At 43.7% G+C, this 24,221-nt stretch overlaps 1 protein-coding gene across 12 annotated transcripts in view; it reads right to left on the bottom strand.

Annotated features, from left to right (window-relative positions):
* LOC122411909 (T-lymphocyte activation antigen CD86-like) overlaps positions 1-24,221 on the bottom strand; it is a 302,994-nt gene that overhangs the window by 245,767 nt on the left and 33,006 nt on the right. For 4 of the 12 annotated variants that reach the window (XM_043421002.1, XM_043421007.1, XM_043421006.1 and 1 more), the window contains one exon: positions 15,586-15,676. The gene's annotated coding sequence lies outside the window, so the exon portion shown is untranslated. Of the gene's footprint in view, positions 1-3,774; positions 6,632-6,659; positions 7,010-15,585; positions 15,677-24,221 lie in introns of those variants that run through there. The other 8 variants (XM_043420998.1, XM_043420996.1, XM_043420997.1 and 5 more) reach the window with 8 other exon arrangements.

Here is a 24,221-nt window from a genome sequence, read left to right as displayed (position 1 = left end):
GCCTCTACGAAAGGAAAACACAGATTTTACCGTACCAATTTCACCGTCGTCGTGTTATTTCATCCTGTTATACGAAACGTCTCTCCCCCTCCCCTCGCCCCTGCGAAAACTCGGATATCTCGACGGAACCTTCGCGCGAACTAACGATTAAGGAAAAATTTTCCAACCGCTGTAACCCAAGGAGCAGCATCGAGCCCGGCGAACTCTCCCAAATCAATTGCGTATGAAAAATTTTTCTGAATCCTGATCAACGAGATCAGTCGAGAATAATCGTTGCGTGCACTCTCCTGATTGAATTAACTTTACTCAAATTTCATTCCATTTGCAGCTTCATTGCAAAAGTTTCTTAACATGAGAAATTATTGGATGAGACTTGTACTGAAACGATTCCAATTCCAATGCGGCTCTGTGTTTATACAGAAATGGAGAATAAAAAGCAGGGAGACACGTGCTTTGATATTTTCAGGACTTTTATATCATCAGCATCGTTTAATTCGACAAAAATTTCATAGTCGAATGAATTATTGTTATAATTATCGATCGTTCTCTAAAGTTGAAAGCTCTCCACCAATCGCAGTGATTCTCCAATTCTGTTACCTGTCTGATTAGCAATTCGTTGCTTTTCACTCTGCATCAATGATTCGTGAAATAAATAATTGGCGAATTGAAAATATTATTTTTGCTTATTTCGTTGGAGTGAAAAAATTGCAAAAATGATAAATAAACAGTGACGTGAAACAAGTTCGTAGCGTTTCGACGTTAATAGCACCAGTGGGATCCCGAAATGAGAAAATACTGGAACCCGCTGTCGGCGAATGGATTTGACATCGTTCCAAAAAAAAAATCGTGCGTCAGCGCCAATTAAAGAAAATGAAAGAAATGAAAATGAAACAGAAGCGAAAAAATGAATTGGGAAGGTAAAGTATCTGCGCTGTCAGGCAATAAATCTGAAAGAAATTTGAGGATTTTGAGGCGGGCGCGGGGGGCGGCAGAGAATGAACGATTGGACAACTTTTGGCGAAGGGCGGGTGCGAACACCTGTACCACGGGATAATGGCTTCCATTCTCTTTGTCCAACACAGCATTGTCGAGTGCTATCACCCGGCGATAGAGGAAGAAAAATAGGTAAAGAGGGATAAAGAGAGAAAGAGAGGGGCGAAAGCTCGTAAGGGTCGTGCTCGTGTTCGTAAAACACGACATTCCACTCAGAGCAACGTGGAGATTTGTTTTATTTTTTTATTTTTTTTCTTTTTATTTATTTTTTTTTTTTTTATTTCTCGTGTTTCTTTTTTTCCTGCTTTTTCGTTACATTGAACTAAACGCGTTCCATTCCGCATAGGGTCGCTCTCGGTCCGCCGAACTCCCTCTCGTTTCAATCTCTTTTCCGGCCCTTTCGATCCTCTTTTTTGTCCCTGCGTCGAGCGAACAGCTATTTTTTGGCCCCCTTGGCGCTCGACCGTTCACTCGGCACTGCAACAACGCCGCTGTCGCGACTCGCTGCTGGTCAACGATGCGTTTGTGACGCACCGAACAGAGACCACGCGTTCTCTCAATAGACCGCTGACCGTAGAAACTCCGAGTCGATTTTTACTCTCACACTTTCATGACACTAAAGTCTGCAACGCTGGAGTCGAACGAAATGAATTGAAAAAAGTCTGCAACGATTCCAGTAATTCTTCGATTTTGTTACTTGGCTAATTTGGAATTCGTTGTTTTTCACTCTGCATCAATGATTGGTGAAATAAAAAATTGGTCGATTAGAGCATCGTCACACTTTCCTCCTATTGCATTATCGTTCACTTTCGAGTGTAGCCGAATGGTGTGTACATTTGTTCCAGTTTTCACTTGGATCGGCGGCGTAGAAATGTCGAAAGTATACACTCGGACCGCAAGGGCCGCTGCTGCTACGCTTGACCTCGAAAATCAAGCGGCGCGAGCTTTTGTTCGACCGTATGTTCAAAAATGAGAGGCCAAAGAAGCCTACTTTTTTCACATTCAATCTCGAGAGAAAATTCGACCTCGCGTAATTGATCATTGTTTTTTGAAATGAGGTTGGCTCAATTTCAGCATTAAAAATCAGGCTCGAATATCGTTTCGTTTGAACGGAGACTCGAAATGATGGAGCGAGTGAAAAAGTGGGATCGCAGCGACGGGACGGGCTCGCAAAAGCTCGAAGGACGTCCGAACGCTTCAGTCAGGAGCGTTTTAATAAACGAGAAACCAAATTGCCGAAGCTCCGAATAACTATTGTAAATAAAAATGATCGGGAAGACGAAAAGTTTTAGCGAAACGCATGATCGGGTCCAGCCGAATCTCTATGCACTCGAGGGGTCTGCAACGGAAAGAGCTCGGTTCAACGAACTCCGGTCTCGTCCTCCTCGTGAATTCAACGACCTCTCCGACCTCCGTAAAGCACTGCGTGTGCCCCACTTGGCGTTCGCATCAACTCTCCCCCTCCCACGTCCCGCGCCATCCCATTGCCGCTGCCCCGCAATCTCTCAATTTGATGATAATTAAGTATGCTCGACCGAGCCTACTATCACTAGCGGTAAAACGATATGCCCAAACTCAGCTCCTCCGCGCATCTCCGCGATGTCCTAAAAGTTTCTCGATTCCATAACACACACACGCGCACGCACACCTGAGACATAACTCGCTCGCTGCGCTATCGCACTGTTTATCCTCGAAATGTACGAAGGAAACGAGGAAAAGAGAAATAGGGAGAAAGCGACGCAAATAATTACTGCAATCTCCTTCGATTCAGCACGCCATTCCTTTTTTCTTAAACTCCCTTTTTTCTCCTGGTTGAGAATCCCGGTTAAGCAGAGGGATAACGCGATTCGAATAGTCCGAGAATTGAATTTCAGTCTCGCCGCTCCTCCCCTCGGCTCTTTCAACTGCTCTTCGCTTTTTTTTTCATTCGACGTAGCTTCCCAAAATATTATTTGGACTCGAAATCGGTTGTTCGAACTCGAAACGTTCGCGTGCAAGGAGCCGTGAGGGAAAATAAAATTCTCGACTGTATTGAGGTCTCGAATGTCAACGAAAAGTATATGAAAGTTTTAAGAGCAGGAAAAAACATCAGCCGTTCGCTCCGGACCTCTGGTTTATGAATTAATGTTTCCGAGAACGCCTGAGAATAATATATATTTTCATGCGCAGCTCAAAGAGCAACGGCGAAATCAGGTAGTATTCGAACTCGTCCGCGCTTCCTTTCTTCGTCTATTCCACGGGGGAGTATAGAATTTAAGATATAGCTTTTCGTATCGGACTCGTTCGGGCGCACTGCGCTCAGGGGACCGTGAAAAACGAGATGCAAGCCTATGTGATTCTACGTATGCATACGAGTCGGTAGTATAGACGAGACGCGGAAGAATCTTTGCACGGGTTCACTTGGCAGCGAGCCAATCGCCGAAGGATCAAAGAAAATCATTTCGCATTATTCTTATTAAGAGATTATGCGTACGAAAATTAGGCCTATAAAACTGTTGGATTAATCAGTATCGTAATATCAAAACGTATTGAATAGTTGAAAAAATTTACAATATAAATAACGTACGGATCAATCAAGTGGAAAAATAATAATCGAAATGGAAAAGAGCGCATCGTGCAATGGATTGCTGTCAGTGTCGTTTGCGTTCACTGTGAATTCTCATGAACAATCGTACCGGACGAAAAAAAGTTCGTTTTTTTTCGATTTTTATTTCGTTTGATGCCGGAGCGATGGCAATTCTCACAACGGAAAACAGAATTGAGTATACGAAAGATATTTACCTTAATAATCGAACAATTCCTGTGTTAACTTTTCAAGTTTTTATCGTGACGAATTCCTCGTGGCTCCGAATCCAAAACTTTTGATAGGACGACAAAAATCACTGATAAAAAATGGCCAGTTTTCCATCGCATTGAAAGTCACTGTTCATCGTACACTCGGGGAAAAAAACGAACGACTAGGAGAAAAGATTCGGTGAGCTCATAACAGTTATTTATTATCCAGTCAATTGACCTTTGTGTTATTGATCGTATTCACTGTATCATTAATCTTCGTCGAGCATGAATTTCATGCGATTTCATTGAATTTGAGAAATATTATCACACACTGAATCCAGCTGGAAGATTGCGATCGTGATTTCAAGGTTATTTGGGACACTCGTCTCTTGGCGTCGTTCGTGGCGCAACAATGGCGGTCACGAAATCACCTTTGTTTGGTTTGCTTTTCAGTTAAACTCGCACAACAACATTCGAGTGTTCATTTTCACGAAAAATTCGTACCCACACCCAAATTTTCAGTACTTTTATCTTTCTTTTTCACTCACATTTATTTCGCTCTGTTTATTGGACTATTATTTATCTCCGTTGTTTCTTTTCTTTTGTAACGCGGGAGTTTCAATCAACTCGGGCCATTGTACGAGAAAGGACAGAGTTAATTTGAGGTTTCACGTACAGAGGGCGTTAACAACGCCAGTATTGTAATACCTGACGATGCACCCCGGCAAACACGACACTATTGAAAAAAAGCTCGCCACTAGCGCCACCGAACAACACTGACGTCAACTAACACACAGTCCCAAGGTGTTTACAATTTACAATCTCGAGCACTTGCACACGCACCACTTTCTATCAAAACAAAATTTAGACGATTTATTATTTTTATTACTAAATTGTATCAAATTTTATGGAGAAAAGAGTAAATACGTGAATTAATCGAATACAATATGCAATGAAACAGTAAATTCGCCAAAAATTGTGGATGAAATACTCAATTTTCATAATTGCAAGAATTTATTCCCGAACTTCATAGGTTAAAAGATGACTTCTATATTCGATTCGAACGACCAACGATCTTCTTCCAAGTCGACATTTTGTACATTTTTTTACGTATCCCAGATTGACGGATTGGGGTCGAAATTCAGCTCGGAAATTTAACTTCAAAAAAAGCATACAAAACAGTTTCCTCAGCAGAGTTAATAATTTGTCCCTAAGAAAGAGTCCAAGGCTCGAAAGAAGACCAAATTTCATCACAATAAACCATTCCGATCAATCATTACGAAATAATTATCATTCCACTTGAATCGTAACAAATGTCGGATTTTCTTCCAAATAGGTTATGTTCGAACGTATCGCCCTCCAACACTCGTCTGGCGCTGAAGCCCGAGTTCGCTCTTTCCCCCCCAAACGTTATTTTTTTCCTTGAGATTAATTTTACTTTTAACCTGAACTCTATTCCGCTAGTTTTTTCCTGCCTCTACTCTATCCGAAACGTAAATTTGCACTCGTTTGTAACAAAAATCGACACAAAAACTGTTTTGCCTGACCGTTGCGGATTGCCGTTTGCGAAGCACCAACGACCTCGTGCGGCCGAGAGTACATGGGATTAAGTGAATTAATCTTCGGCCTCGATCTCCATCGAATGTTTTTTTCCTTCTAGCGAGCTTGCGAGTGCATTCTCCCTGGGAAAAGTCACGTTCGTTTGTGCATGTGTGAGTGTTTCTGTTTACAGATATTTGTTACATTCGCGTGAACAATGCAATCACGCCCTCTCCTCGAATCGACGTTGGAAAAATGAGGCTTCGATGCGATTTTAAAAATTCATGTATAATCATGATAACGAAGAAAATTGTTATGATTTTAGTAGTTGGAACGATGAGTCGTCAAACAGTTCAATTCCCGAGTGCCTGCTGACGTGTCCATGAAATACTTTAGCACCGCTAAAATTTCTGTAGCAAAATAAATCACGCGACAAACTCGTGCCGCCCACAATCATTGAAATTGTAATTTTATTGACGGTTGCTTGACGAGGGATCAAAAGAAATCGTTGACAATGGAAATTGAATGCAGAAAAAGGGTTTTTCCGATTGCCTGACACTTCCAGAAAAATGAGAGAGAAAAGTTTCGAGCGTTTCTTCTCGCACCAGTGCACCGATCGACGCGAGGTCGTTCAAGGAGAAAGAGCGAAAATAAATATGGAAATGCTTTCGAATGTCGATTATCGAGCGAGAAAGGATTGCAAGGAAAGAAATTAAACGAGATATTCTCGAGTTCCGGTATAAATATGCAGCGCGCAATGTGCAGATGCAGAATCGAGAACACGGCGATTTTAATTCATTATCCGTCAGTGGCAAACCGCGGAGCAATTTACGAAAAAACGTTGAAAACATTCGGTGCGAATATTCACGCGTCCCATCGACCGCAATTAGCGCGATATCTCTCCTCTTACAAACATCGATGTCACCGTGTATACGCGTGTTCGTATGGACATGGAAACACCACGTTTCGTGTGTTCAGTGTTCAATAGCAGCCCCGTTCGTCCGGCCCCATGCCACCGGGGAGAGCCTGGACTCGAGAAGCTGTTTAATCGGCGATGACTCGTTTCACCTCACGTTTTTTTCCCGGAGAGAAAAGGGCCGGAGAGGAGGTGAAAAAAGTGTGTCGAAAAAAAAGTGTCGGAAGAGAAAGCAACGTCAGATAAGCCTGGATAAGCCTTTGAATGCTTTCGGGAAACGGGAGTCGTGATGGTCCCGTCAAAATGGGAAACGAAATGACACAGGTGAATGACAAGCAAGTAGCACCGAAACAAAAAACGATCTTGAGAATTCTCTGCGATAAAAATTACTCCGCCGGAACAAAAGCCCTTTTTCGATCCTCACTGATCGTGCTACCTCGGCTGGCAAATAAACTCACAATGGCACGTAGAATCACACTTGATTAGTTCACTCGTTCGAGAACGTTTTGTGACACATTATTCTTCGTCGTTATTTCGATTCGATGCAACGGGGGCGGGGGGGAGCAGGAAATTCGAAAGGAAAATAATAATAAAAAGGAGAGAAATAAAGTACGTCCGTCACTGGTGATAAACTGCGCGATTTTATTGAAAGCTGAAGAGTGCGACCACGGGGACTCGCAGTGAGAAAGAAACCGTCGGAACTCGGTGTACAATTGAGGAAATATTCGTTCGGATTCACGAAAGCACGCGTGGTCCAGCGCAACTACTTCGCTCATCCGTACAGACCGCCGTACGCTAGCGAACTGGGCTTTTACGACGGGCGCAGCGCCACGAAGACGGACGTTTCACGAACCACACCGCGACGTCCCATCCCTCCGCTCGAATTCACGCGCTCTTCTAACCGAGAACCCCCTCTAACGCCTTCTCCTCTTCAGCCCCCTTCGCCCTACCCTCGTTTCGCCCTGCCAACCTTCACGTGACTCTCTCTGTCGCGACTATTTTACCCCTCCATTTTTCTCAACTTTATCTTCGCCACCCAATAAATATATTAACTTTCGAGTCTCAAACTTGCGATTTTTTTCAGGCGACTGAACAAATTGCCCAAATTTTCTTACCCTCGAGCCCTTTTCAGTTCCTTTTTTTCAAAATATCAATAATTTTCAATGCTTTCATCAAATTATAAATCCAGTTACCGATAAGCTCGGTTTTCGACTCTTCTTTTTTTCGTTTGTCCAATTCGTGCCCACTTTCTCGGCGAGAATGATCGCTGCTCTCGACCGGATCTCGTTCCTTCGCCCGAGGAACGTCGGAGCCGTCGATGGAGCACTTTTCCATGCGAATGCATCGGTAGAAATTTGGTGGTTGGATTCCATCGGGAGGCAAATTCTTCGGGAAGTTGACGAGTCTCGTTCATCCACTTCGTCGAATAAAATTAGTACGAGCATTCGGGGATAAAGTGGTAAGAAATTTCCCAAGAAAGCTCGCATCACCCTGAGCCAAAGTGTGGAATGCGGGATGCATCGTTGCCGGAATATCTGGCATTCTACGCGAGTTCGGAGAAGCTCGTATCACCTCGTTATAACTGAGGGGAATGCATCGATGCAAGAACACACATTTTTCGAACAATTAAAGCGGACCTGCCCAGCGCTTTTCTCGCATCCACTTCGCGCGTTTTTTCCCCGCACCCAATGGATTTTTCGGTCGACCAGTTATGCCGGATTCGATGTGTACCTCATCAGAGAGTACCAACGTGTATGAATTCACGCTGCAAATTCAATCGCCGAGTGCAAACAGATATTGACCACGCGCGACGAGCGTGTCTCGCTCGTATTTCGTAAGTTGACAGCACGAATCAATGAACATGCAGTGAAAAACCCCGACTCCGGAAGCGTCGCCAGTTATTTCGGTAATCGCTCGTCCGTCGATGGATCGACATATTTTCGATATTCGGTACAAACGAAATGAGTTTAAGGAGGGTGGCTACACTCGTCAAAATGATAAAGAATTGATCAAATTTGGTGATAATGTTATTCTTCAACATCGAGTGCGAGGACACCATATTTTATTCAAAATTTTATTCTGCTTAGTTATCGAGTAATTACGCATTAAAGCAGATTTCTTAATGATCAATTACTCGATAACTGTACAGAAGAAAAATCTTAAAAATTTTGTATTGTCAAATTTGTCACTAAAGAATATGTTCACCAAATTTTATTAAATTCTTATCATTTTGAAATTTTTTATGTATTTAACATGGTTTAGCATGGCAACATTGTATCGTCGGTAGCCACCCTCCTTAATAAAACCGCGCAGAATATGAAGGGAGGAAGAAAATGCGACAGGCTCGTTTGAACGCAGCAGTCCCTCGAGCAGGGAAAGCTTTGCAGCATTAAATCAGGGAGGAAAATTCAAAAATTTTATAATTTCGAAAAAATGCGGATTCGTCGGGCTTCGATTGGGAATCGAAATTGGAGGAATTTTGAGAATTATTTGTCGAACTGGACAAGGCTGAAGCCGGGGACCAAGAATGTTTAAAACGGACGAACGAGCGTATTTTTTGGTGGCCCAAATATGGCGCACTCGAAATTTATCGTCGCTGTGGATTCCTTACATTTTTTTCTATCCGTGAGACGACAGTTGTGTGAGGAATTTTGAATTATTCCGTAAACGATTATTTCAAGTTTTAATTCTTTATTAAATGTAACCTGACCTTAAAAATCATTTATTTGTCGAATATTCGAGTTCGTAAAAAAATGGTTAGAACGTGTGTACCTTAAGGGGCCTTGGGTCAGGATTAATCGGTAAATTCTGGATCGTATAAATGGAGAAGCTCAAGCCCTTGACAGGTGATCCGTTTTTTTGATCGATGGAAAGAAACATTTGAATTTCTGTGACTTTAGGTGTCTCGCCGATGACGAGATACGAGTGGTTTCTTCTCCATTCACTTTTTCCTTTGTTTTCTGGCTATCGGTGATCCCGCGGAGGTCTCGAGGGACCGATAACTCTCGACGTTATATAGGTGAGAGCGTAAAATTTCGTCAGCGAGCGCCGCGCACGAGGCGTATACGAGGATTGTCCCCGCACACGCGATGGAGGCAGAGAGTAAAGGGAAAGAAGACGATACCTCGGGGGTGCGGAGCTCGGTCACGCTCAGTTTATTTTCATTTCTACCCACACGTACATCTCTCAACAAGCAGAACGATGCACCGGAGCGACCTCTCGAACGTGTGAAGTAACGATGTTGCTGCAGGTTTAGTCCCGAGTCATAAATTCGCACCCATTCAGACGTTCCAGCCTCGGTGGATCTTGGTTCGAGCCGTGCAGTCGTTAATTCGACGTTCTTTTCCCGAGCAACGGAAGAGCGTTGCGGAATCGAAATTTCGGAGTGAAAATCCGCAAGGGTCTCCGGTGACGATCGGCGGAGTGAGTTTTCGAGGAGGGCGCTTTAAAAAATCCTGTCAACGGCGTTCTGGGTCGAAAAATCGACGAGCTACTTGGCGCGATGAGCCAGGACTGAAGACGTCGTAAAACGAGCTATTTTCAGTGATCTCAATCCTGTTCTCCAGTCTTTTTCCAATCCCAACGCGATCGATTATCTCGCACAGTTATGAAGAAAAAACGTCAAGTAGGAATGCGCCCTTCGCACATCTGAATTAATGCCGGCTGCCTTCTCGTCGCGTTCACCAGTCGATATAACGCAGACCGAGTTCGAAGGCGTATTGCACGGGGGGGAAGAGAGACGAGAGGAGACGCGGAGGAAGCTCGCGCAGCGGAGAGAAGAACGGGACGAAGGAGGGCGGATAGGGGAGCAGAGGAAGGGCGAGCTCTGCGAACAGAGGGTAGGTCGTTTCACACAGCAGCGCCTCGCTTAATTACTAGTTACTAGTAACGGGAGTTAGGGAACGTTTAGCTCAGAGTTCACGCCATCTAAAGGCCACCAGCGAGAGAGAACGGTAACTGCAACTTTATATAAATATAGACATGCGGGAAGAGAGAGAGAGAGAGAGAGAGAGAGTGGGAGGGCGGGAAGGGGGAAGAGAAAGAGTCAGAGACAAGGATGAATAAACCAATAGAAGACTGAAGCGTACGCTCGCTATTGTAACGACTAGTCTTTGACTGTGTTTGGTTGGGCGCGCGAAACCAGGCAACGGTTAATTCGGTAATTCAGCTCAACGAATGAAAATAATTAATTCCGGCGTCGAGAATACGTCAATTGGTGTTACCACCGCCGAGTTTCATGTTCGCGGGCTTATCGCAGCGTTATTTCACCGCGGCAAGGGTTGCTTAAGCGCAACTATGAACGAGAACATTTCTCTGTGCGTTCGTTCCGCTCCCCTTTCTCCTGCACATATACCAAGATCAAGTGGCATTAAATTGAAACATTTGGACTCTCGGAATTACTGTCTGAAGCTCTTGCACCATTTCGTGTTATTTTGTCTCACCGGAAGGGCACGGATTTATCGGAAAATCCAGTCGCCCTTCCTCACCCCGTGAAAACCGACGAAAAACTATATGAGAATTTATACAACTTGGCTTTCGAGACCAGGAAGCTCTGAAATAGAAGAAGAAAAGGGTCGTTCGTGATAGGAAAATGGGACTGCAACGGAAATCATTTGTCGTATTTCAATGCCTATTTTGTTTGAAACCATGATTTTTAACCCCCCCACGAAGAGCCTTCGAGCAACGATGCCATTTTTTCTTCCACCGCCTCGTTTCCACGCAACCTCAATCTCCACTCCAACAACAAACTTGGCCCTCGGACTCTTTCTCGCCTTTAGCTCGGTGCCTTTCTTCTTTCTTCTTTCTTCTCCTTCTCCCTCGCTCGACAGACGACGATACATCATGTCGCGTACCATGATATTTGCAATTGGTCACGTCATCGCGTATATCGCGTAGAACTCTCTAATATGCGGTTCAGCAAGGACTGGACGCTTGGGTATACGCCCCAAAGTTGTTTCAACAGGGCCCCCACCCCCCTCCTCGTTGCTACCGAACGTAACACGGATTCGTATGGTACCGCGTACAGTGAACACGCTACAAATTGTACCTTCGACGTAGTTCTCTCTACGCCACGTTACGATGCAATATCCGAAGCTAATGACAAAGTCGTCGGACCGCGCCTCGTAGCCCATGCCCGCTAATATTGCCTTCGTCAATCTACCACAATGATCTTGTAATTATCCCACTGAATACAGACTCGAGAAACCATTGATTGGGCCAATTGATTTTTAGCCGCAGAGACTCTCATCGTCCAACGCTCCTCTGTCTTATCCATTATTTTTTATTGTCCTGCTCGATTCCCCGCACAGATATCCCCAGAAATTGGCGGTTTGCTACGGGCTCGAACTCGAGGTGAATAGACGCGAAATTTCTCGGTGCGTCGAAACTCTCGCTAGAACAAATACGCCGGATTCCACACGCGTGTGAATCAGACCTGACATCAATGGGAAACAGATATGACAATTAATAATAAATCGTGTTATTGGTACACGCTTCATCACACGCGGAGAGAATCAAATACGAAAAATTACCGTCCGTGTTATTATGATGGGGACAAAATTGAATTTTCATGAACGTTCGTTGTGCAAAATAAGAACTTTTACCGGAGTAGGTCTTGAAGTAGGCTAAAATAAATGTCCGGTCAAAGGTGCCGTACTTTTGAAGATTACTTCAATATTTATTTCGAAATATTTCGGTACGAATGCGTTTGTGTCAGGATGCGGCGATCGTAGGAACTATTTTATATCCTCAGCCCTTTCTCGGAGTGTGTAAATCACCGATTTAGTGTGCTAAATATAACAATTCTGGATTCCCGTTGTTACAAAACCTAGCAAAATAACTTTTCGATGAAACAATTACTCAGAATTTGGTAGAGAACTTTTTTCAAAACACGAATGCATTGAAGGGCTCAAAATTGCGAATTCAATGGGGTGGAAATGAAGGAAAGATCAGCAGAAGCTTTTACTTTGACGGCCAAATGAGCTCGGAATTTATATCTTCGCTTTTGCATTGAGCGTCACAAAACCCCGAGTTGAAGCACGAGGTAAATAAAGTTGTTGCTTTTCAGTGAAATGTGTCATTAAAATAATAATTACGAGCAATTAGGCTTTTATCGCTAAAGTCTGAAACGGACACGTTCAGCAGAAGTAGGAAAGACGACAAATTGCAATCTCGCTCTCAATATTAAAGAGAGGGAGAAAATCATTCGTGACGTGGCATAAAAAGTAACGACCCTTCTGTTTCTCACTCTTCAAGCAACCTCTTAGCACGACAAACAGTACATAACTGATTCGCGTAAGTATATATTTACATAGCACACAACAAAATGAGCTCTCCCGATGGGGCATATTAATGCTCGGTGAATGCTAATTTGCTCGCTGATGGACGCCCTGGGGTGCCGGGCATCGATTCATGGGACACCTTACAGCGAGTAAAACAACTTACTCCGATGCAAGCATCGGAGTGATAATCGACTCGAATATTTTCGAACTAGTGGATGTCTGAGGGGATTGACCTCTTTGAATGAATGGTTCGATGAGTAGGAACTTTCTGTCACGTAAGAGGTTTTTCAATTTATTCAAAAATCGACGAAAAATTCGAATAAAATGTGTGCGTCCGCGTTTGTGGAGTGTTGGGAGTTCTGCACAAAGCTCGCGTACACCAGAAAGGAATGGCCGCAACGGCTTTTTTCACTGTTACTTCCGCAGGCGAGTGACGAGTTTCGGGATTAGACCATCGCACCACAGAATTAGAAGCATTGATGGAGGGAACTCATCAGAGTGAGACAATAACGTCTCGCGGTTGAAGTTTGTTTTCGATCGATAATAAAAATATAGAAACCATTTCAGAGAGTCCTGAAAGTTAGAACTCTTCGTAAGATAATATGAGAGAACTTTAGCTATAATTTGGAGCCATTAAGTAAGCTGGAACTCGTCGTCGTGCGACAGCATCTCGTGGTTGGATTTTTAAAATAAAAAATAAGAATTAAAATTGTCAGGAAGCGCTGGAGACCGGAACTCCTCGTAAAATCATGCTACGGAGCATCCAGTCGTCATTTAAAATCATTAAGTAAGCCGGAGCTTGATCAAGGATTGAAAGTAGTTGATTCTCACATACAAAAATTGCGTAACAGGTTCATTGGAATTCGTTAGAAAAAGCAGCTCGTCGCGGAAGCTCCTCCCCATCTGTTTATGCGCGAGAGAGTCCATGTTAGCTCAAAGCTCTGGAGCTTTGTGCCCAAATTTGTGTGCGCGTGTGTTCCCGGTACGATATGTTCGCAACAAGGTAGCATGCAGCCGTAGATTGGGATGAACATAGGGCGATGTCAGCTCAGATCCATCGACCAGGAGAACAAGGCTGCAGATTGTAACTGCGTTTAACCCTCTTCCGTCTGCCTCGTTCTCGAATAGCCGAGCGAGAGGGACGAGCGTCTCTGGTTAACGCTATAACTGAGCACGGTGCTTCGACACAAGAGACTCGGAGCGGTTGGGACGCATCTCGTGTGTGTTACTCGACACTATGCGACTGATCGAACTTGGATGACACATTACGTAGCTTCAACGAACGGGTCAAGACACCAAGTGGTCATGGCTCGGTGGGGATGAAATTAGCGTAAAGCATTTGGCGCGTTGCTCGCGAGATGGAACGAAAAATTTGGTGGTTTGACCTCGTGAAATAATTGGGAAGCTCGTGGAGTTTAATTTTTCTCCGCAACATGAGAATTTTCAACATTTCCACAGAATTCGATCGCCCTCTACAGCTTGATAATTCACAATTTCTGCGAATTGTTTCTCCCAGATGATTATTTTCGTAGAGCACTGAGGCCGGATGGATGTTCATCCTGCTGATGGAATCGTCGGTCAGAAAAGTTGAGTTTGTCGAAATATCTAAAAGCTCGTGAGTTTTCCGAAATTTTGGAGCTCTCCGAGGTCGGTTTATGCGGTTACGAGCACCGGGGGTCGTCAAGCGTGGGGGAAGCTGCTCGCTGGTTACAGTGCGGTGAAAGTTATTATTGCGACTGTTCGTAGAGTTGTAACACAGAGGAAGAGTGGTTGTAAAAAAGGATATGGAAGTTTTTTGGTAGGAAACTCGAGAGAGAGAGAGAGAGAGAGCTGCGGATGGACGAATGTAAAGACACGTGCATATTGGGCTCAAGCCTGCCGTAAAAGAGCCATTTTCCTTGAAGTATGAGCTTCACGTGGAAGAACTGAGACATTTCTGTTTAGTGGTAAGAAACTTGGTTGAGATGAGAGGAGCACAGTACACAAATGTAATATTCAGTACTTGGTAAAGGGCTGAGATAGGACGAGAGAGCATGCTTTTCAACTCTCAGGCCCTTTAATAGATGTGCGAGGAAAAAGCAGCGGTTGGGAGAAGCGGAGGGAGGATTCGTTTGGTACTGCCGTTAATCGTTAATCGCTTTTGCTTAATTTAATTGCGGTGCGGCACGAAACCTTCGTGAGTTCTAGTCTTCCACCCTCTTTCCCTTGGCCCTCCCTGCCTCTCGGCCTCGTGCGCTCTCCTCTCCCGCTTCAGGCGCTCTCTGGCACCGCCAAGTGGCCCAAAGAACATTTCGCCTTTGGGCTATAATCTACACACACCCGCACAGCCGCAGGCTTGCTCCGACACATGCAAACTTGTCCCCATGCACGGGCGTACGTGTGAGCGTAGTTGGAAGCAATTCTGCTGCGCCGAATAGAAGCTATCGTATATCGTACGGCTACGTAGAGCGTATGGCTTTAGTTGCGAGCGAGTGAAAGAAGAGAAAAGACGAGGGAGGATGAAGACGGAGGGTGAGCTGCTGCTGCTGCTGCCGGAGAGACCTGGAGAGAGAATTCCGGCTGTTATTCCGCAAGGAGTGCAGCAGATTTGCTATTTCCGTGAACACTCCTTACGATCCACTCGCTCTTCTTGAGCTGGCAAACACTGCGAGCGAGAGAGAGAGAGAGAGAGAGAGAGCGATGCTTGCAGCTGTAACCCTTTCCTCCACCGTTGTGAGCTTTCCCCTATGCTGTGGTTCTTCCTCGCCTTTTGTACCACTAATATTACACGACTATGTATATATTTATACGTATATGCATCCCCGGCATTATATATACGCGACGCTTTAACGGCTAACAAGACTGGTGACTGCGCCCGGCTTCATTTGCATTTATTTTCACGTATACACAATGCTATCTTGCGGGAAAAGTGAAGCGTAAACACGGCATGAGGCACCAGGGACACAGTAGTGCATTTTCCTCAAACTGAACAGGTCAGAAACAAGAGCAATGATAATAAATTTACGTTATTGTACGTTTCGACGGAGAATAATTGATTCTTGTGTTCCCGTAAAAATGCTAAACGAAACTATTTGGGCTTACCTTCTGCTTTGGGACTCCTTTCAGCTCAGTATATAAATAGCATCTGCGTCGGATTGAGGCCTCGATTGACGGTCCGGTGAACCGAAAGACTCTGAAATCAAACGACAAAATGTTTTCAGTCTTCCCCCTTTACGCACGCATTGAACTCCGTTTCTATTATTTTATTTACACTTCGAGTACTACCGTGCGTACTTGCTTTTTTCAAATCAACGATCTCCTCTGTGCGACGACAGAAGAAGGACCATTGTCATAAAAACCGAAGAGTCCGTTCAGCCCCCGAGGATTGGTGCGACCGCCACTGCGCGCACGAGACTTAGCCAGGTGCCTCTCAGCGGACCGAACGAAAATGTTACAATTTCTTTGGGGGAATAAGACAGCACTTTATTTTACTAACAGTTATGGCAAGTTGCGAACGTGACAGGGAAGCAAACTACGAGAAACGATTATTGGAATTCGGTGCGAACGGTGAGGGGAATTACGAAATTTTTTTTTCCCCGATCCATTTTTTCGAAGCATCCCTCAAATATTTCTGCTCCACGCAATTAATTTTCTCGTCCAAAACCGAAAAGATTGACGGAAAATGAAACTTCGGTAACTCCCCCGAGCTGCGTTTCATGGTCCAAAGAACACTCGACTCCATCCAGTTTGCAGTTCACGTTAGAAAAAAAGATCGCGAGAGTCTCGGGTCAATTATTTCGCAATGGACCTCCCACATTTAAAGGATTTTCATATCAATCTCGAAAGGATGAGTTTTCGGGGAGAGGCGAGACGTGTAATTAGTACTTAGGCAGCTCAGCTGATGGCAAGCATCAGCGAGTAATTAATCAACGTCTCAGTAACTGTCTTGTCACTGTGATCCCGCTAAATCACGTATCAAATTCACAATGTCGTCGTTCCGCTTCTCGCCCCCGTACGGCCCGCTTCCCTCTTTCTCTTTAGCATGTTTCGTGACGTATTGCCCTATAAATTCGCGAAGAGCGCCATACGTGGATTCTCATTCATCGAAGCCCCTCTCTCTCTCTCGTGCCCTGCTCGCTCGGACACATACAAATACGTCGTATTCGTATACATACGGATATGTTCAAATGTGACCACCTACCTGTCCACATGACGTTCGTATACATGACGACTAATGAAATCCCCGTCGACAACCTCTCAGCGTTTGGTCACTCAGTTAGTGCACGCGGTTCGGGGCCGCATTTCGGTGAGAAATTGTGGGAGCAGCGAGCATGCCGGTATCCCCGACAATTGGCAATGGTGGGACGCAAATATACATCCGGATTCAAAGTCCCGTCCGTGTTTGCTTACGTGCGTGGGCTATTTCGGTTTTGGAGAGCACCCGCTGCTTTGCAACCAATTGTTTTCAACGTGTGGACACTCTTCGCGAGCACGGCCAGAAAATTCTCCTCTAAATGAGGCCGAACACTGTGCTTGTGACGAAACAAAATGTCTTTCGGGCCCCGCGATCTTTCGGATTCGAAAAAAACGCCGACTCATTCTCTCAGGCTCCGAGGAAATTGTTCAATCTCCTTAACGCAACAGCAGCCGGAGTTATAATCACGCGGAAAATAGTGCGATGCGATCAGGCATCCTTTTATAGTTGTCGGAGACACTTTTTTCCTCGCATAGGAAAGCGACGAAATTCAAAGGGACCGAGCCAACACGCGATAAGCTTTATTTCAGACAATTAAAGAAACGAACACGGGAACGATTCGAGTCAACAAGTTCGCGTATGGAATATCCGAACGAGCGAGACTCTCGCGCGAAAAGGAGACCCGGAATTTCGAAGTTGGTGCGGCGGAACTTTCGCACTATTCAGGAAGCTTCTCGCTCCCGCTAATTATACTTTGTATACAGCATTCATATCCCTTATCTCCTTCGTACTCGAAATATGTGCATCTCCGTATCTATACACATGTACAAGTGCATCTGTGGATGCAAAAGACTTTGGGTTTGTTTGGGCATAGGTTCTTCTGGTTCGAACAGACCGTAAAGAACGATGCAAGCTGATGGAGAATTTGAAGAAAACTGATGATTGGATCACTAGTGAAAACGATGAGAAATCGTTGCCCTGCGATCGCAATTCTTGCCCTTTACGATTTCCTACGACAAAACTACGGTCGCGTCGCATCGTTTCTCGTTTTAAACAATTCGTACTTGATCCACGAATCAAGTTTAATTGAAGTTTCAAAGACATTCTGAAATTCTGAAAAGTGGTCACTCATCAACCGTTTGATAAGAAAATCAGCGAGCAATCAGGGTTTGAAGGACTTTAAAAAACAGTGAGATTCTCAAAAGTGGTAATTTGTAAACGGTTTCGTAATAAAATCAGTGAGCAACCAAGGCGAGGGGTTTCGAAAAATACTAAAATTCTCTGCACACATCGGAATATTTTTCTTGTGGATTGTAATGAGACGTCGAGGAAAGACTGAAAATAGCAATGGCAATGAGAGTAAATGATAAACTAGAGCGCGGATGATCCAGGGAGTAAAAATGGTTGCACGTTGTGTGGAAAATCCTATGGATATTTCACGTATTTTCTTAGTACGCGGAAAATGAAAGAGGAGAAAGGCACACCGGGCAAAGTACAAAAGTTCCCTGTGACAAGAGCGTTTCGCACACGTTCTCTTCCGCTTCTTACGCGCTTCTTCCGTTACCGTATATGAAACCACTGTGTACAACGAAAGTACAGAGAGAGAAAGAGAGAGAGAGAGAGACGGATCAGGATGAAAACGTCTATCTTCGTGTAACGTACGTACCATTATAAATTTGCTGCGTGCAAGTATTTCGTAAAATGTGGAATATTTCCGGAGAAGCACACGTGCAATAAACTCGTGCCAGGTGGAATGAGGGATCGATGGATTGGACCGCTTTGGAGGGGTCCTGCGATGACTTACTTTTTACGGGGCTGATTTTCGAGCGACGAGAAGCAGAGGCGAATAAAAACGTTGCCGTTAGCGACGAAAGACAATGACATGAAATTCATTTCGAGGATGCGTTTGAGTAAAAATGTGCGGAAAAAGATTTTAATAACATGCCATACGCGCAGGTGCTACTTGGGAAAATTTTAAAGTATAGAAATTTTCTGGTATCCAGTCACGTCCAATATGGAAAAATGGAAAAAGAAAAAGTGGATTTTCATGTATATGAAGATGCGCGGCGACGGCTCTTGATATATACCTTTAAGTTCTCGAGCTTTTAATAATGAAAGAGACGCACTCGGTGATGCAGAAGACAGTGGAAGACGTATCGGATAAGGCAGGTGGAACAGCCGTTACTATCCTCGAGCGATGACGTACGCGGCGATGCGAAAGAATAATTTTCAGACGTTCTCTAATAGAGAGAATTACGGAAAAAGATACGCCGTCGCCGCGTTCGATGTGACCTTTTTCATTCGTCTCTCGCATAGCGATTTCCTCATGATTTTCGTAGCACAGGTCGATGGATATAATGGAGGAAATAAAATTATTCCCAAGTGAACAAAAGTTCGATGTAACTCGTCAGAAATCGATGAAAAAATATTCATTAGAGTTTGTAAGTTCACGGTGAAACCGGCGGACCTTCAGCAGCGGGGCAGCATATTCAATGAATAAAAAGGCCAAAAGCATTAAAGAAAATCATGCGTTAGTTGTGATTCGAAAAAGCAACTGAACTCTTTTGCTCTTTTCATGATCGAAGAAACGATTAAATTTATTCTCGCAATTATTAAAATTATGCGTAACTCAGTTGATGAGATTGATTAATTTTTAATATTATTATAGTGGTTAAAATACTTTCGTAGTAAAATCGTCGAGCAAAATGTGACAACAGCCATTTTCTATTATACAGCTGGCTCGTGATGTTGTCAAACCCAAGTCATTTTCACCGGTCAAAAGGCTTTCTCAAGACGTCATTGATATCTAAAAACATTCCATTTCCTTATTCTCGTTTTTGTCTCTTAAAAGTTGGGAGGATCCTGTTTCATTAAATCCAAATGGTCGCACAGGAAGTGTGCCTAAAAGCTAGTGTACAACCCTTAAAAAAATGCGATTTTCGTGAATCGTTTGAAAGTTTCAATTTTCGATTTCCATTAAAATTGAATGTTCGTAGGTGCTATTGATTTTTTCTAATCGTTTCTTTTCATCACGTGTATCCAGAATCGTTTTCTATAACAATGAATTACAATTCAATCGCGTCGTTGAAATGCGAATGGCCCTTACGCTCCAAAAGAAATGGCGGTTCTTTTATTTTCCTGCGGATCTTTGACGTTCCGTACACCTGGAGCCTGCTTTTGCTTCTCGTGCGCTCGCCTTTTCCCTTTTGAACCTCGTCTCGGTTCTAGCCGAGTGATCTCAACGTAATCTGTACGTCTTTCATATATTTTTTCTAGCGCATCTGGCTAACGGTTGAAGGGAAAAACCGAGAGAGAGAGAGAGCGAGAGAGAAGGCAAATATAAACGAGACCAACATGAGTAAGACTGCGACCGTTTTCTCTGGGAGAGACAGCTGAAAGTGATGCTGCCTCCCACAATGGTCCTCCTGATGGACCAAAAGACCGAAGGAAAAGTAAGAAGAGGGAGGGGAGAGAGAAAAAATCTAAAAGTCGCGGGTTCAAAAGAGAGAACAAAAAGAAAACGAGACGTCCGAACAAAGTCTTGAAGAACTCGCCTCGATCGTTAAAGCTCCACTTATATATACATACACTGAACATTTTCATTTTCTTCTTTACCTCACCGACAGCCCGTCAGTTTCACACTATTTTTCCTGTCTTTTTTATTATTATTTGCCCCTCTCTCTTTCTCTCCATCTTCCTCTCGTAGCCTCAAACTCCAGGGCATCTTGTAACTACAGATGCTCGTGAAAAAGCATCAAAAGATTTTCCACGTGAGCCAAATTTGCACACAACAACTGTTGGACGTATCGAGTCGGATCGAAATCCCGACCCCCGCAGCTTTCCACTCTCCAATGAGGAATCGACCTCGAAATAAAGGAAGAAGGAAAATTTTGCTCCGAAGTTCACGCAACCCTCATCGAGTCAAATTTCTCTCATTATGAAGTTGATCGATTCATCAATGATGAAACGTGAAGTTTTTATTCTTGATTGTACGTATTTAAAATCGCGCAATGTTTGATAAAATAAATGTGGAAAAACACGCGCGGTGTCACTCAAACGCCTTCGTAGCATTAGTCGTCATTATGTGTGGAGGAAAAAGTTGCGAAAAACGCAATGTGTGTCATCCGCAGACTTTCCTTTTACTCTCACCTGACGATGATAGAAGACGAATAGCAGTTTCCGTAAGTTATTCTCCCCCGTGGTGGCTGCCGCGCCGCCGCCCTGCATGCGTCTAAAACTCGCATCGCAAATCCAGACCCTATTTTTCGTTCCTCATTCGCAGCAGTCGCGCGGGATAAAAAGATTCTTCAAAATCACAAGATTTACGGTCTTTTCCGTTGCTTTATAGTGCAGGCTGCGGATCGATATGTTTTTTCGACCGTATATTCCATCGAGTTTCGGCGATTCTGGTTTATCGGCTTTTTCCTGTTACGATGTCCAGCATAAAATCCGATTGTATTTCCCACCAAAATCGATTTTCAAAAATTGCTGTGCGCGGTTGTAAAAAACGGTGCAACAGCTTTGTTAACTTTTGTTTTCTCTTCTCGTCGCGTGGAACAACTTTAGGCGGGTCCAGCATCGAGGCGAGCCAATCGCTCTCTGGTATTGAGTGACAATAATTGGCCAGTAGAATATTAATCCACCGATGGAATTGACAATTAACCGTTCGAATTAAGCCAACGAATGAATCGGAAAATTCGCGAGCGTGCAGCGGCGTCGCGGCACAAGCAAATTTATAAAGGCTCGATGAGAATCGATCGAAAATAGCGCGACGGAAATACGATTGAGGGAATGCTCGTTCGAGAATTGAGTGAGCCCGCGCGGTATCAATTTAGAACGATCATCGCTATGACGAGGTCATCAAGTATGCGCGACGTAATTACTCGCAAACATCGATATTTTCTGGACTCTGCCGCGCGATTCGAAGCTACGCTATCGCGTAACGAATTTTCCAATTGTTTGTTTTCGCAGACAGCACGCAGAACGAATGTAGCAAACTTGGAGAATCAAAAGGCAACTCGGAAATCCCAGCAGGCAGAGCCACGTGCGCAGAACAAAAACTTTCACACAAACTTTTCCTTTTTCCAGGATTCATAGAGCATTTTAAGGGGATCTCGGGGCTGAGTACGCGAGGATAAAATGGAATAAGCAAGGGTGATACACGGACGAGAAAAACAGGAAAAGCTTCGCGCTTGCTGGTGACGCGCCCCCCTCATCTCCGATGGCCGCCTCCTTCGCTTTCTGTCTCTCGATGCGCCGACACCCGCAAAGTAGTTACATTCGCACGGTGACGTTTAATTAAGATAATGGCAGGTGCATCCGCGGAAGACACGCTACGAAAACGAGCACGTCCACACATTGAAATGGCCACAAAAACACGCAGAAACTGCATAACCGCGAGAAGAGATTTTCCTGTTTCGCTACATAATGTTCTCATGTTTACCATTTTATGTGTTCCCCGCCGCAAACTCAATTATATAGAACAGACCAGCTTTTTCTCTCCGATTTTTACAGTGAACCAGCTTTCTTCTCTTGATTTTCGGCCTTAAACCGTCTCGTTTTCGTACGAGTAATTGGAGCGATGTTTCCTGTGGACGCTCGTAATTTCAGGCTGATTAAAATCCGCGTTGCAACGCTCAGGTTCGTCGTGTGTGAGGGAAGCGAAGGAAAATGTCTTACCGAAAGACAATTTCGAAAAAATGCGCCATAGAGTCTGCGAAAAAGGACTGAAAATGAGTTTTAAAGCTTCAGGTAAGGTAACAGAAAAAAAATCAAAATGAAATGAGAATATTCGATGCACAATCAAAATTGCAACGAATAGCGATCTGAATGAAATTCGGTGACGTTGACAGAGTGAAATGCATTTTATTCGTAAAAGGAACAATACGAAGTCACGAAAGCCACGAATTTGAATCGGCTTTCCATGATTAAATTGACTTTGAAAAGTTAAGAGACCCAAAAATACGGAGCTGAAAGAAATACATTTCCTCAGACATATTCTGCGTTCACTGTAAATATTCCATGAAAATTTACTAGTTCGAGAGTGAAATAATACGAAGAATGAGGGGAAACAGTTATAGAGTCGGTGGCATAAACCAAAGGATAAGCAAATCCTTGGGTGTCTTCACTTTTGCTCTTACACGAGAAATTTATTCAACAAACTCGCTTGTGACTGGCGCTTGTTCCACTGCTGCTGCTTTACGGAATATGTACCTTGTTGTATGCTCATATTCGTCGTGTGTGCGCGTGTGTGAGATGTCGAGATGGTGGAAACGACAATATAGGCGAGAGAAATGCATTCTCGAGGTCTCGAGCAACTATTCAGGCTTTAACGTATATGAATATATACACTCGTATGCATGGTCGCATGTACTCTTCTCCCTTCGGTTTAAACACACATGTATATTATCCCCGATGCTCTCCGAGAGTTCCTACTTCCTCGTAATCCTCCTACATTCGAGAGAGTGCAGATGGCCAAGATTTCAACGAAATTCATTGAAAATAATGCTCGAAAAAAGAGTACAAAAACACATAAAGTATCATAGTTACTGTTATTTTTCAGTGAATCTCTTGCTTTTTTGTTGCACATTGCAATCGATACGTTACAAAACGAACGAACGAATGTTCCAAAGCATTTTTTCCCCGATATAATGTCGCGATCCTTCCCAATACTCTGAATATATTTCCATCGAATTTCCAATCAATAGAAAATTTCACGTGCCAGAGCCTCTGCGAGCACGCAATAAAACGTGATTTTCTTGATTTTTTTTCGACAAGAAAATAAATGTTTGTTGAAAAACCGTGATGAACATTTACCAGAACTTCGTGTACTTGTACCATATTTTTTATCAAAAAATTTCTAAAAATGGCGCAACTCCAGCTGCATTCCACTTTTTCCCATTTTTCAGCATCAGATGCCGTGGACATGATAACTAAAAAACTATTAGTCCGATCCATACCAAATTTAGACCACTTATTTATCATAATAATAGCCTGAGCCTGGACTAAGGATTTGTAAAATTCATTGTTTTGAATTTTCGGTTTTTTTGTTACAATTTTTTTTCCAACAAAATACGAAATTTTGAAGAATATCTAATAAAAAAATTTCCATTTTTCCGCCCATCACAAGCGTATAATACGGTTCTATGTCCCTCACGATACAACTTCCTTCCAACGATAAGCAAGTTCCTTTCGCATGGCGATTTTTCGCCAAAAAATACTCACACGAGTCACGTCAAGTTTGATCGGTTTTCCGAGAAAGGATCCAAGAATGAGGATCGATCGATCGGTCACCGTACCAATTAAACTGAGAATAATAAACCCCAGTACGTTCGTGCGTCCATCCATTTTTCGAGTCCACAATTCCGGCTAGAAATTTAAACGAAAGCCTAGAATTGCCTCCGGCTTCGGCTGCGCCATTTACAGATCTAACTTATTATTATTGCCTATGTCTTCAAAGGATAGAACTATTTTCTTACTCATTATCTTAACGAGACAATTATCCAGAAAGGGTGTTTAGCGTCAGAGAGTCAGTCTTGACTGT

Source organism: Venturia canescens, chromosome 6 (genome assembly GCF_019457755.1).
Source record: "Venturia canescens isolate UGA chromosome 6, ASM1945775v1, whole genome shotgun sequence".
Taxonomy (NCBI): Eukaryota; Metazoa; Arthropoda; class Insecta; order Hymenoptera; family Ichneumonidae; genus Venturia; species Venturia canescens.
This window is presented reverse-complemented; position numbering and strand designations above follow the sequence as displayed.